We start from the raw sequence: 10,378 nt of genomic DNA, 5'->3' as shown, positions 1-10,378 counted from the left end.
GGAGGGTATAGGGAACTTTCAGGACAGCATTTGAAATGTAAATAAAGAAAATATCTAATTAAAAAAAAACATTTCATAGCAGAGGTCAGATTACAGTTACAAAGTAGGAATGAAAAAAATTTTATGGTTGAGGATCACCACAACAGGAGGAAGAGTATTTTTTTTTCACCTTTAAAAAGATAAATTCACAGCCAGGTAGTGGCGCATGCCTTTAATCACAGCTTACGGGAGACAGAGGCAGGTGGATCTCTGAGGTCCAGGCCAGCCTGGTCTACAGAGTGAGTTTTAGGACAGGCAAGGCCACATAGAAACCCTGTCTCAAAAAAAAAAGGGGAGGGGGAGACTGGGGAGATGGTGTAATGGTTGAGAGTACTGACTGCTCTTCCAGAGGACCTGGGTTCAATTCCGAGCACCTACATGGCAGCTCACAACTGTCTGTACCTCTAGTTCCAGGGGATCCAACACCCTCATAAAGACGTATGTTCAAACAAAACACCATTGCATAGGAAATATAAAAATAAACAAGTTTTTTTTTTTTAAAAAAAAAAAAAGGAAAGATGAGCGTTCAGAGCAAGCTCCAGCCTGTGGTCTGTCCACACGGTTCCCATGAACAGCTGAAGGGACAGAAACAGCCGAAAGCCCACAGAGGAGTAACCCCCATCCTAAGACCCCACAGCTGACTACATCCTCTGGGCGATTCTTCTTGGCATGGTCAGTCTGGAGTTCTCGGGACTGCCTGGCCACTGTGCTGGGATGGAGGAAGGGTGCTTAGTCTACATTAGAACCGACAGTCCACAAGTAGTAATCCCTAGAGGCTTCCAGCGTTCCCCAAGGTCCCGATGGAGGCTTGAGTGTCCCACCGAGTAAGGATCAGTACAAGAGGCCACGGTGAGTTCAGTCCTTTTCTCTAGGCCACCAGGACAGCATCCAAGCTTACTTCCGACTGCCTCAGAGGAAGAGCAGGTTCTGGACAGCAGGAACAGTGGAGTTAGCATTCTGGTCAGTGACCAGATGGCGGTCCAGCACCACATGCACAGCGTCAGGCTCACTGGCACTGAAGCCAGCACCAGAGTCCTTCACAAAGTCCTCAACGATCAATGGTAGACGGGCAAAGCCAGGTGCTCTGATGAGCTCGTACACAGAAGGCCCTGTCCGACTATAGCCCTGGAACACCTAGGACCTATCTTCATTGGTAGCACAGCACAGGGCAGCAACACCATGGCCAATGACACAGATGGGTTTGTTCTCAGAGCGGAAGTGTTGCAGTACTCGAGCCAGGGACCCACTGCTGGCAAGGTCAGCCAGGGTGCCAGGACAGCTGGGAATCAGGAGGGTATGGTACCGGGCACCGTCTATGGACTCCAGCTTAGCAGGACTGGCATATGCCTTGAGGCGGAAGTCTTGTACCCATCAGGCATTGCTCTCAGTCACATCCACAAAGTCAATGGCCTTTCCCCCTGGGGTGGCCACCTGTAGGTTGAAGGCAGCACTGGCCAGTGTGAAACAGTGGACGAAGGATTGGACAGACACACCTTCGGAAGCGCCGCTGGCCACCAGGAGACAGGCAGGCCTGCTTGGCAGCCTCTCGGATGCCATGATTACAGCCCCGAGGAACAGTATTAAATGGTAACAGCATTAAGAAGGTTGAGAACCACTATAATATTTAAATGTAATTTTTAAAAAAGGAATATTAATGTGAAACCTGATTTTTTTTAAAGATTTATTTATTTTATGTATGTGATTACACTGTAGCTATCTTCAGACACCCCAGAAAAGGACATCAGATCCCATTACAGATGGTTGTGAGCCACCATGTGGTTGCTGGGAATTGAACTCAGGACCTCTGGAAGAGCAGACAGTGCTCTTAACCACTGAGCCATCTCTCCAGCCCAAAACCTGATTTTTAGTAGTAAGAGATCTTACATCCTATCATTAAGAATAGAGCCTTAAAAGAAGTTTCAGGTTTGAGAAAGGCTATATTGTTTATCATGGTTTTTAGTATTTGCTAAGGAGTGGTTATTATTTTTTGAAAAAAAAAAATGTAGTTTTGATGGAAGAGGTGGTATATCCCTTAGTCCTTGCACTCAAGACAGAGTCAAGTGAGTCTCTAAGTTCAAGGCCAACCCAGTCTATATAGTATGTTCTTGAACAGCCAAGTCTAAATAGAGAGACACTGTTTTTATGAAAGTATTTATAATTTTATATACACATGTGTTTTTAGGTATAGGGTTGTGCACATGAGTGAAGTGCCCACAGAAGCCAGAAGAACTTACGTCCTTGAAGCTGGAGTTACAGGAAGTAGTGAGCTTCCAGACATGGTTGCAGGGAATGGAGCTTGGGTCTTCTGCAAGAGCAGCATATGCTCTTAAGTGTTGAGCCATCTTTCTAGCCCCATGATTACTCTTAAAATCTAAACAGAATAAGGTAATGGATAGAAGAGAGTTAAAGTAGAAACAAATGGGTAGGTGAAACAGAAATGAATTATTTTCGACGCTCCTAGACAGAATGTACTTGAATGAAAAGGGCTATTTTCTTGCCTTGAGGTGGGTAAGGCAGAGAATTGAATGAGTACCACAGAGAATTTGAAGAAAAAAGGGGAAGGTTACTTGTACTTATTAGAACACAGGAAGCTGAAGGATGCAGTTCAGTGGTTGAGTTCTTTCCTACCATGCCTGAGGCCTCGGGTTTAATCCCCAGCACCACAAAGAAGAAAAAATAAGTCAGTATAACATGCAAGGCTTAAGACTCCTGCTGAGAAGATAAAGATGTGAGATTCAAAATGTTACAGAAAACCACTCAGTTCTGTTGACTTCATTTTTGCTTGAAAGGCTCAGACATTTCCAATAACGTTTATCTACTTATTCAGTATTTTCCATTCTCTCCAGCTCCAGCACCATCAGATGACTGCTTTGTGAGAGTCTTCACAAGTGAGAGAAGTGCATTTTCAAAAGGACAGATCCCATGATCTGGTAGGGTTTGTTTGCTTGGTTTGTTTGTTTGTTTGTTTAATGACAGAAAAAGGTGTCAGTCAATCTCTGTAGCTCCATATACATAGCACCATTTTGGTGTTTTGTTTGTTTTTCTTTCACTTGCAATTGTAACAAATGGGTAGGGAAGTCACTGGACTCTTGTACCTTTATCAGTCAACAGGGTGATTGGATAGAAAACATTTTCTGTCTCAGCTTTAAAAGAAAAACAAAACAAAACAAAACAAAAACTAGTCTACCTGGGGTTTTCTGTTTAAAGTAATCTATTTCTTCTACATTGAGATTAGAGGATAGAGAGCAGCCTACTCCATTCTACCAGGACATTGAATGCACTTGCTTTCTACCACTGTGGAAGTGAAGGGTAATAAAACAAAACAAAAAAATTGTTTTCTGACTTATCACTATCTTGTTTTCCCCACTGACATTACTTCAGTCCAAGGTTGACTAGCTCTATTTGTTGTTTTGAATAAACTGAGGGAGATAGAAGGTGAAGGGAAGAAATGTTGGGTCAGCCTTTACATTTGAAAATGTTTTTTTTTTTTTTTTTTTTTTTGGTCTGATAAATACAATCATCATCAACAACTGCAAGTACTTTGAGAGTAGTTCTAAGGTCAGAGGGATGATTTTAAATGTCACTGCTTATGGTTGGGAGATTTATCAAGAGAAAAAGAAGGCATCAGTGGGAAATTATTTGGACAGGCTTTTAAAAGACAGCTGGTTATCTAGAGCATTCCCTAATGTGTTTTCTAACTTCTAAGACATGAAAATACTAATGAAATGTGAAATATACATTTTTTTTAATGTTGGATTAAGATAGGATAGTAAGCATTGCATTTTTACATACTAAATACATGCTGTAGAAAATGCAAATATTTATCATATATACTGGATCTGAGATACTTATTTTTGCTATTGAACCCATAAGTTGCTGGGACCCCAATAGTGATTGCTCCTATGGGAACTATCATTCATTTTATGATCGTTAAAATAGTACAGCAAGCGATAAGGATCACATAGATTTTGTTTCTCTTGCAAAATTTATGCATCCCTTGAATACACACCTTAAAGTTATTTACCCACTGGAGAGTCTTGGCTGGAATTGGTTGAAGACTGATAGCATCCCCACAGGCAGGGAGACGATTCAAATCCTAGGGAAGTACAGATCTCTTAAAAGCCCAGATTCAGCTGCTGGTGGTGATACATGCCTACAATCACAACACTCAGGAGGCAAAGGCAAGGTAATCTCTGAGTTCAAGGCCAGCCTGTTCTCCAGAGCAAGTTCTAGGACAGCCAACACTACACAGAGAAACTCTGTCTTGGAAAACCAAATCAAATCAAACCAAACCAACAAAAAAATCAAACAAGCAAAAACCTAGTGCTTCCAGCTTTGTAGAGAGTATTTCCAAACAGAGGTATAAAGAGGGAGGAGAAGGTTAGACGTGAGTTTATATTTGAAAGAAGCATGTCTTTAAAAGAAGAAGCACTTTCAAGGTATTAGGGAAAGACTATTTGAAACTTTGGAGAAGTTGCTGAAATCCAAATGAGAAAGCATGCAGTAAGAATAATCCATGATCCTAAGAGAACCTTAAGTAGCTTAAGAAGAAGCATCCCAAAGCCACTCTGCAAGGTGAAGTAGCCCTGAATGTCACGAGGCAGTTTAAGAATATATAAATTTTGCCTAATAGGCGAGCCAGTCCCAAGTAGTCGGCCAAAAACACAGATGCATATGAGCAGTACTGAATGAACTCAGTAAATTGTATTCAGAGACTTACTTATTATTTTTATTTTATTTTTACGTATTGGTGTTTGGCCTATATGTACATCTGTGTACCAAGTATGTGTCTGGGGCCAACAACAAGGAGAAAAAGGTATCAAAATCAGGTCTCCTGGGACTAGAGTCACAGATGGCTGTGAACTACCAGGTGGGTACTGGGTATCCAACCAGAAACCTCTGGAAGAACAAACGTTTTTAACCACTGAACGATGTCTTCAACTCCTTTATTTATAAATCATATATATATATATATATATATATATATATATATATATATATATGTATGTGTGTGTGTGTGTATGAAAATTGATAAGGGGTTGTAGAATATGAGATGAGTTGAAGGGAGGAATGGGAAGGGAAAATGAATTCAATCCATTAGTCAGATAAAAAATTTGCCAAGAAAACCCACATTGTATGAAATTCTCAAAGAATTAAAAAAAATTATTGGGCTGGTGAGATGGCTCAGCAGGTAAGAGCACCCGATGGCTCTTCCAAAGGTCCAGAGTTCAAATCCCAGCAACCACATGGTGGCTCACAACCATCCGTAATGAGATTTGGCTTTCTCTTCTGGAGTGTCTGAAGACAGCTACAGTGTACTTACATATAATAAATAAATAAATAAGTCTTTAAAAAATTATTAAAACATATTTAAAAGAAAATGCATCATTTTACTTATATTTTACTTTTTCTCAGTTCTATGGTTAGTTTTGTTTAATTTATTTACTTTAGGTTCACAATGTAAGTGAAAGAAGCAAGATAACTAATTCATTGAAAATGTCAGTGAAGGGAACATTTGGAGTGAGGTATAAATTGGTACAAACCTTCTGAAGAGAAACTGTCATTAAGTTTTCAGGCTTTAAAAAAAAAACGTATGTAACCTCTGACTTGGTAACACCACTTCAAAAATCCATCTTAAAGAAATAATTTAGTGTGCATATAAATAAGAATTTCTTAATAATTTTCTCTCTGCTCTCCTGCATCTAATTAGAGACAATAATGGACAAACCAAAATGGACAGGCATTCTTAGGCTGGTGAAAATCACCTACAATGCTACCCAAAGACTATCACTCAGGTAACACTCTTTCTGGTGGTATTTTCTTCTAAATAGTGTCAGTTTTCTACTGGAGACTATAATACATTATCACAAATATCTAGACTAACATAAAGGTCTTTGTAATTGCAATAGAAATTACAACATGTTCCTCCCTCCAATCCTTACCAGCTATCCTTCCTTGAACCCCTTGCACCATGACTAACACCCCAGTGGATAACCTCTTTTGTCTTTAAGTGTTATTGTTACACAAAGGTTTTGTCCTGTAATCATGTACCGTAGAATCCTAATGGAGGGCTTATTGGGCTGGAGTCATGTTATTGGTAATACTGCATTTATTTACTTCTAAATTTACTTGTTCCTAGGGAACAAATGGCTCATCTACTTTTTTTCTTTCAAGCTTCTTTAGGCAACTGCAATTTCTTGTCTAAAATGATGTCCTTCCTCAAAGTCAGCAATGTTGTATTTATCCTCATTTGTAGACAGACGTATCTTCTAATGGCTGTAAATTAAGTTTCTACTTGATTTTTCTTTCCTTCTCTTTCTTTCTTTCTTTCTTTCTTTCTTTCTTTCTTTCTTTCTTTCTTTCTTTCTTTCTTTCTTTCTTTCTTTCTCCTTCCTTCCTTCCTTCCTTCCTTTCTTTTTAAAATATTTGTAAGTATATGGGTATTTTGTCCTCATGTATGTTGTGTACCTTTCATGTGCCTAGACTCCATCAAGGTCAGAAGAGGGTGTCAGATTCTCTGAATCTGGATTTATGTATAGTTGTATGCTATGATGTTGATGCTGGGAAACAAACCCAGGTCCTCTGCAAGAGCCACAAGTTCTACTAATTGCTGAACAATCTTTGAGTCCAAATTTCAACTTTTAAACACAGATAAAACTGCCTTTAAAGCTTAGACAATTCAGAAATATCTTCCAATCACAAGGTCATTAAACATTTTCATATCTCTCAAGTCCAGTTTGCCATGGATGTTAATATATTCATAGTCTTTGGGAGTGATGGAATGAATATCTTTGGGTATAAATACAGCACATAAATATCTTCATGTATATCCTAAAGTACATTTCTCTCAACTTGGGAAGAAGCAATCACTTTATTTGGCTATTTTTCTACTTGTGTTTTAAGAACATCTCCGTGTCACTGCATGTTTTTGAAACCATGATTTAATCCATGTTGCATAATGTTTAACTTTAGGGCATGAATGTAATTTAATAAATTTTTCTCTACTTTAAGACCTGTAGGTTACTTTCAATGTTCCTTAAAACCTAATTTAGAATTATTTATGAATTTCTTCCACATAAGTCTTCATGGATGATTCTAATTAACCTCAGGATAAAATCTTAGGAGTAGAATTATTCGATGAATGTTTTAGAGAAATACCCCTTGAGATTCGGTGTTTCAGTAAATATTTTGTTAATACCTGATAATTTTTTCTTTCATGATGAAACTTTATTTTTTCATGCAATTTTACTTTTTTTAATTTATGTGTACAGATGCACCACATGTGTGAAAATACTTATAAACACCAGAAAAGAATGTCAGAACCCCTAAGGCTGAAGTTACATGTTTTTAGCCACCAGATGTGTGTTGAAAACTGAACTTGTATCCCTGCAAGAGCAGTAAGCTCTCTTAATCACCAGGCCATTTCTCTAGTTCCCATCATTTTACTGTTTATCAGCATATATTCCTTGTACATAGTGCTGGGTTCCATACAGATAACTTCTTTCAGCTACATCATATGCTTCAATGCTATGTCTCTGTTTTTCCTCTTGTTCTCTTCATCCAAGAGTTTGCTTCCTTTCACTACTCTCCTGCTTTTATAATATGCATGCTTATGTGTGCATGTGTCTAATATTTTAAACTATTTGGTGTTCCTTTCACTACTCTCCTGCTTTTATAATATGCATGCTTATGTGTGCGTGTGTCTAATATTTTAAATTATTTGGTGTGTTTGGGTGTTTTGCCTGCATGTGTGCTTATGCACTACTTTCATGCAGTGCTTATAGAGGCCAGAAGAAGGTAACAAATCCCCTGGAACTGGAGTCACAGATGGTTTTGAGCCAATATATGGGTTCTGGGAATTGGAAGAGGGTCCTCTGGAAGAGCAGTCGATGCTTTGAACTGTGGAGCATTTTGCTTTCATGTATGTTTGTGTCCCATCTCCAGGAGCTGTGTGTTTCAACTTAATCTATGACACAAAAAGTGTTAGAGTTTTCCATTTCAGTTGGTTTTTTTTCTCATTATCTTGGACACAGAACATGCAATAGTTCTCAGATATGTACATGCATAAAATCCAGCTGGAGTAGTTGTTTTAAGTGGAAATTTCAAAACTCTACAGTGGTGCTTAGAGTTTGCATTTTTTTCATAAACACCAGAGGCAATTCTTTTCTTATTTTTAATTTTAAAAATTAAAATATAATGTTATAATTTCCTCCCTTCCCTTTCATCCCGCCAACCTGTCCCATGCCTCCCCACCTCCCTCTAAAATTAATGGTCTCTTTATTTATTATTGTTAGACACATGCACACACACAAACACACACATACAAGTATAAAAAACAAATACAATGTGCTGAATATGTTTAGTGTTGTTTATATACATAACTTCAGGGCAGACTCCTTGGTATTGGATAAGAAATGAAGGGGTTCTGCGCCGCGCTACCATCTCGCCAGCAAGAACGATGCGACACAGACACATCGTTAGGATCCTTCTGCAGTAAAGCTTTAATGCATCTCGAGAGGCAATGCATAAGCTACTGGAAAGCGGAGACCCCGAGGTGAAAAACCCTCTCCCTTATATAGGAAATGTTCTCCGCCTATGACGTGTAGCTCCATGGTTGGCTGCTCACTATCGGCCCAGATGACGCCAAGGGACAGGCACGGCGCAAGGGATGGAAATTTACCCGGCACATGCGCAGACCACTTGTTTACTAGTTAGAACACCGGATGCCAGCGCCATCTTGCCATAGCGATAGTGAGGACGGCTCCCCACAGGGTTCATCCCTAAGGAACACTAACTCTCCAGCTGCTCATAGTATTCCCCAGTTCACCATTCTGATGGTGCACACCTGTCATGCACTACTATAATGTTGTAGAGGTTCTCACATTAGAAAGATCAGAGCTCAAATTCCAGGATTTTCCTCAAGAATAAATGTTGCAGTAAATCTCAAACCCCAATAAGCCCGAGCAAAGAACACACAACTCCTTTGTAATATTTATAAACTGCATGCCTAGATTGGGCAGATATACCACTACACTACTCTATTCCCCAGATATGAAGTCCCTTGCTACTTGAGGCTCCTCTAGGGCATGTGGTTTTGCTCCATCTTCTATACACAACCTCTTCCTCTGGCTTCCTCTGTCTCCCCTGTCTCCTCATTTCCTCCTCCTCATTCTTCTCTCCTCTTTCTAAAACTTCCAACCCCACCTTTCCCTTCCACTGCCCAATCACAGGTTCTAGCCTTTATTTGACCAGTTAAAATTGGGAGAAGTTTCACATGAAATCACCTGAGTATGTGATCCACTCCTTGTCAGGGCAGCCCTTCTTGAGGAAGCAGAATTGGCATCAAAATTCAAACATCACCAGGGCAATACACAACAAAAGAGAGCCTAGGATCATGTAACTTCTTTTTTTGTTTGTTTGTTTGTTTCTTTGTTTCTTTGTTTGTTTGGTTGGTTGGTTTTTTGTTTTTGTTTTTGTTTTGTTTTGTTTTATAAATTTTTTCTTTTTTATTAGATATTTTCTTTATTTACATTTCAAAAGTTATCCCCTTTCCTAGTTTTCCCTCTGAAAATCCCCTAAATTCCCCCAGCCCTGCTCCCCAACCACCCACTCCTATTTCTGGCCTTGGCATTCCCCTATACTGGGACATAGAACCGTCACTGGACCAAGGGCCTCTCCTCCTATTGATGACTGACTAGGCCATCCTCTGATACAGAGTCACAAGTTCCACCATGTGTTTTCTTTGATTGGTGGTATAGTTCCAAGGAGCTCTAAGGGTACTGGTTAGTTCATATTGATGTTCCTCCTATGGGGCTTCAGTCCCCATTCAGCTCCCTGGGTATTTCTCTGGCTCCTTCATTTGGGACCCTGTGCTCCCTCCAATGGATGACTGTGAGCATCTACTTCTGTATTTGCCAGGCACTGGCAGAGCCTCACAGGAGACAACTAAATCAGGCTCCTGTCAGCATGTAACCTCTTTGTGATCTGTTGTTTTATTTGTAAAAACAGAAATAACGATCTTCTCTACAATCTGCTACATATGTGCAGGGAGGCCTAGGTCCAGCCCACGTGTGTTCTTTGATTGGTAGTTCAGATTCTGAGAGCTCCAAAGGTCCAGGTTAGTTGACTCTGTTGGTCTTCCTGTGGAGTTCCTATCCCCTTTCNGGGCTGCAACCCTTCCTCCTGTTCTTCCATAAGAGTTCCCAAGCTCCATTCACTGTTTGGCTGTGACCTTGAAGCCTTCCCTTGACATGAATCCCAAGTTGGGCTGATCACTGGACCTCCTTTTCCTCAGTCTCTTTTACATTTTTGTCCCTGCAGTTCTTTTAGACAAGAACAA

General features: G+C 39.8%; 1 pseudogene; it reads right to left on the bottom strand.

The window, feature by feature from the left end:
• Window positions 1-850: 850 nt before the first annotated feature.
• LOC110314096 lies at window positions 851-1,596 on the bottom strand (annotated as a pseudogene).
• Between the last annotated feature and the right edge of the window lie 8,782 nt (window positions 1,597-10,378).

Source organism: Mus pahari, chromosome X, assembly GCF_900095145.1.
Source record: "Mus pahari chromosome X, PAHARI_EIJ_v1.1, whole genome shotgun sequence".
NCBI lineage: Eukaryota > Metazoa > Chordata > Mammalia > Rodentia > Muridae > Mus > Mus pahari.
The sequence above is the reverse complement of the archived record's forward strand: the minus strand, read 5'-3'. Positions and strand labels throughout refer to the sequence as shown.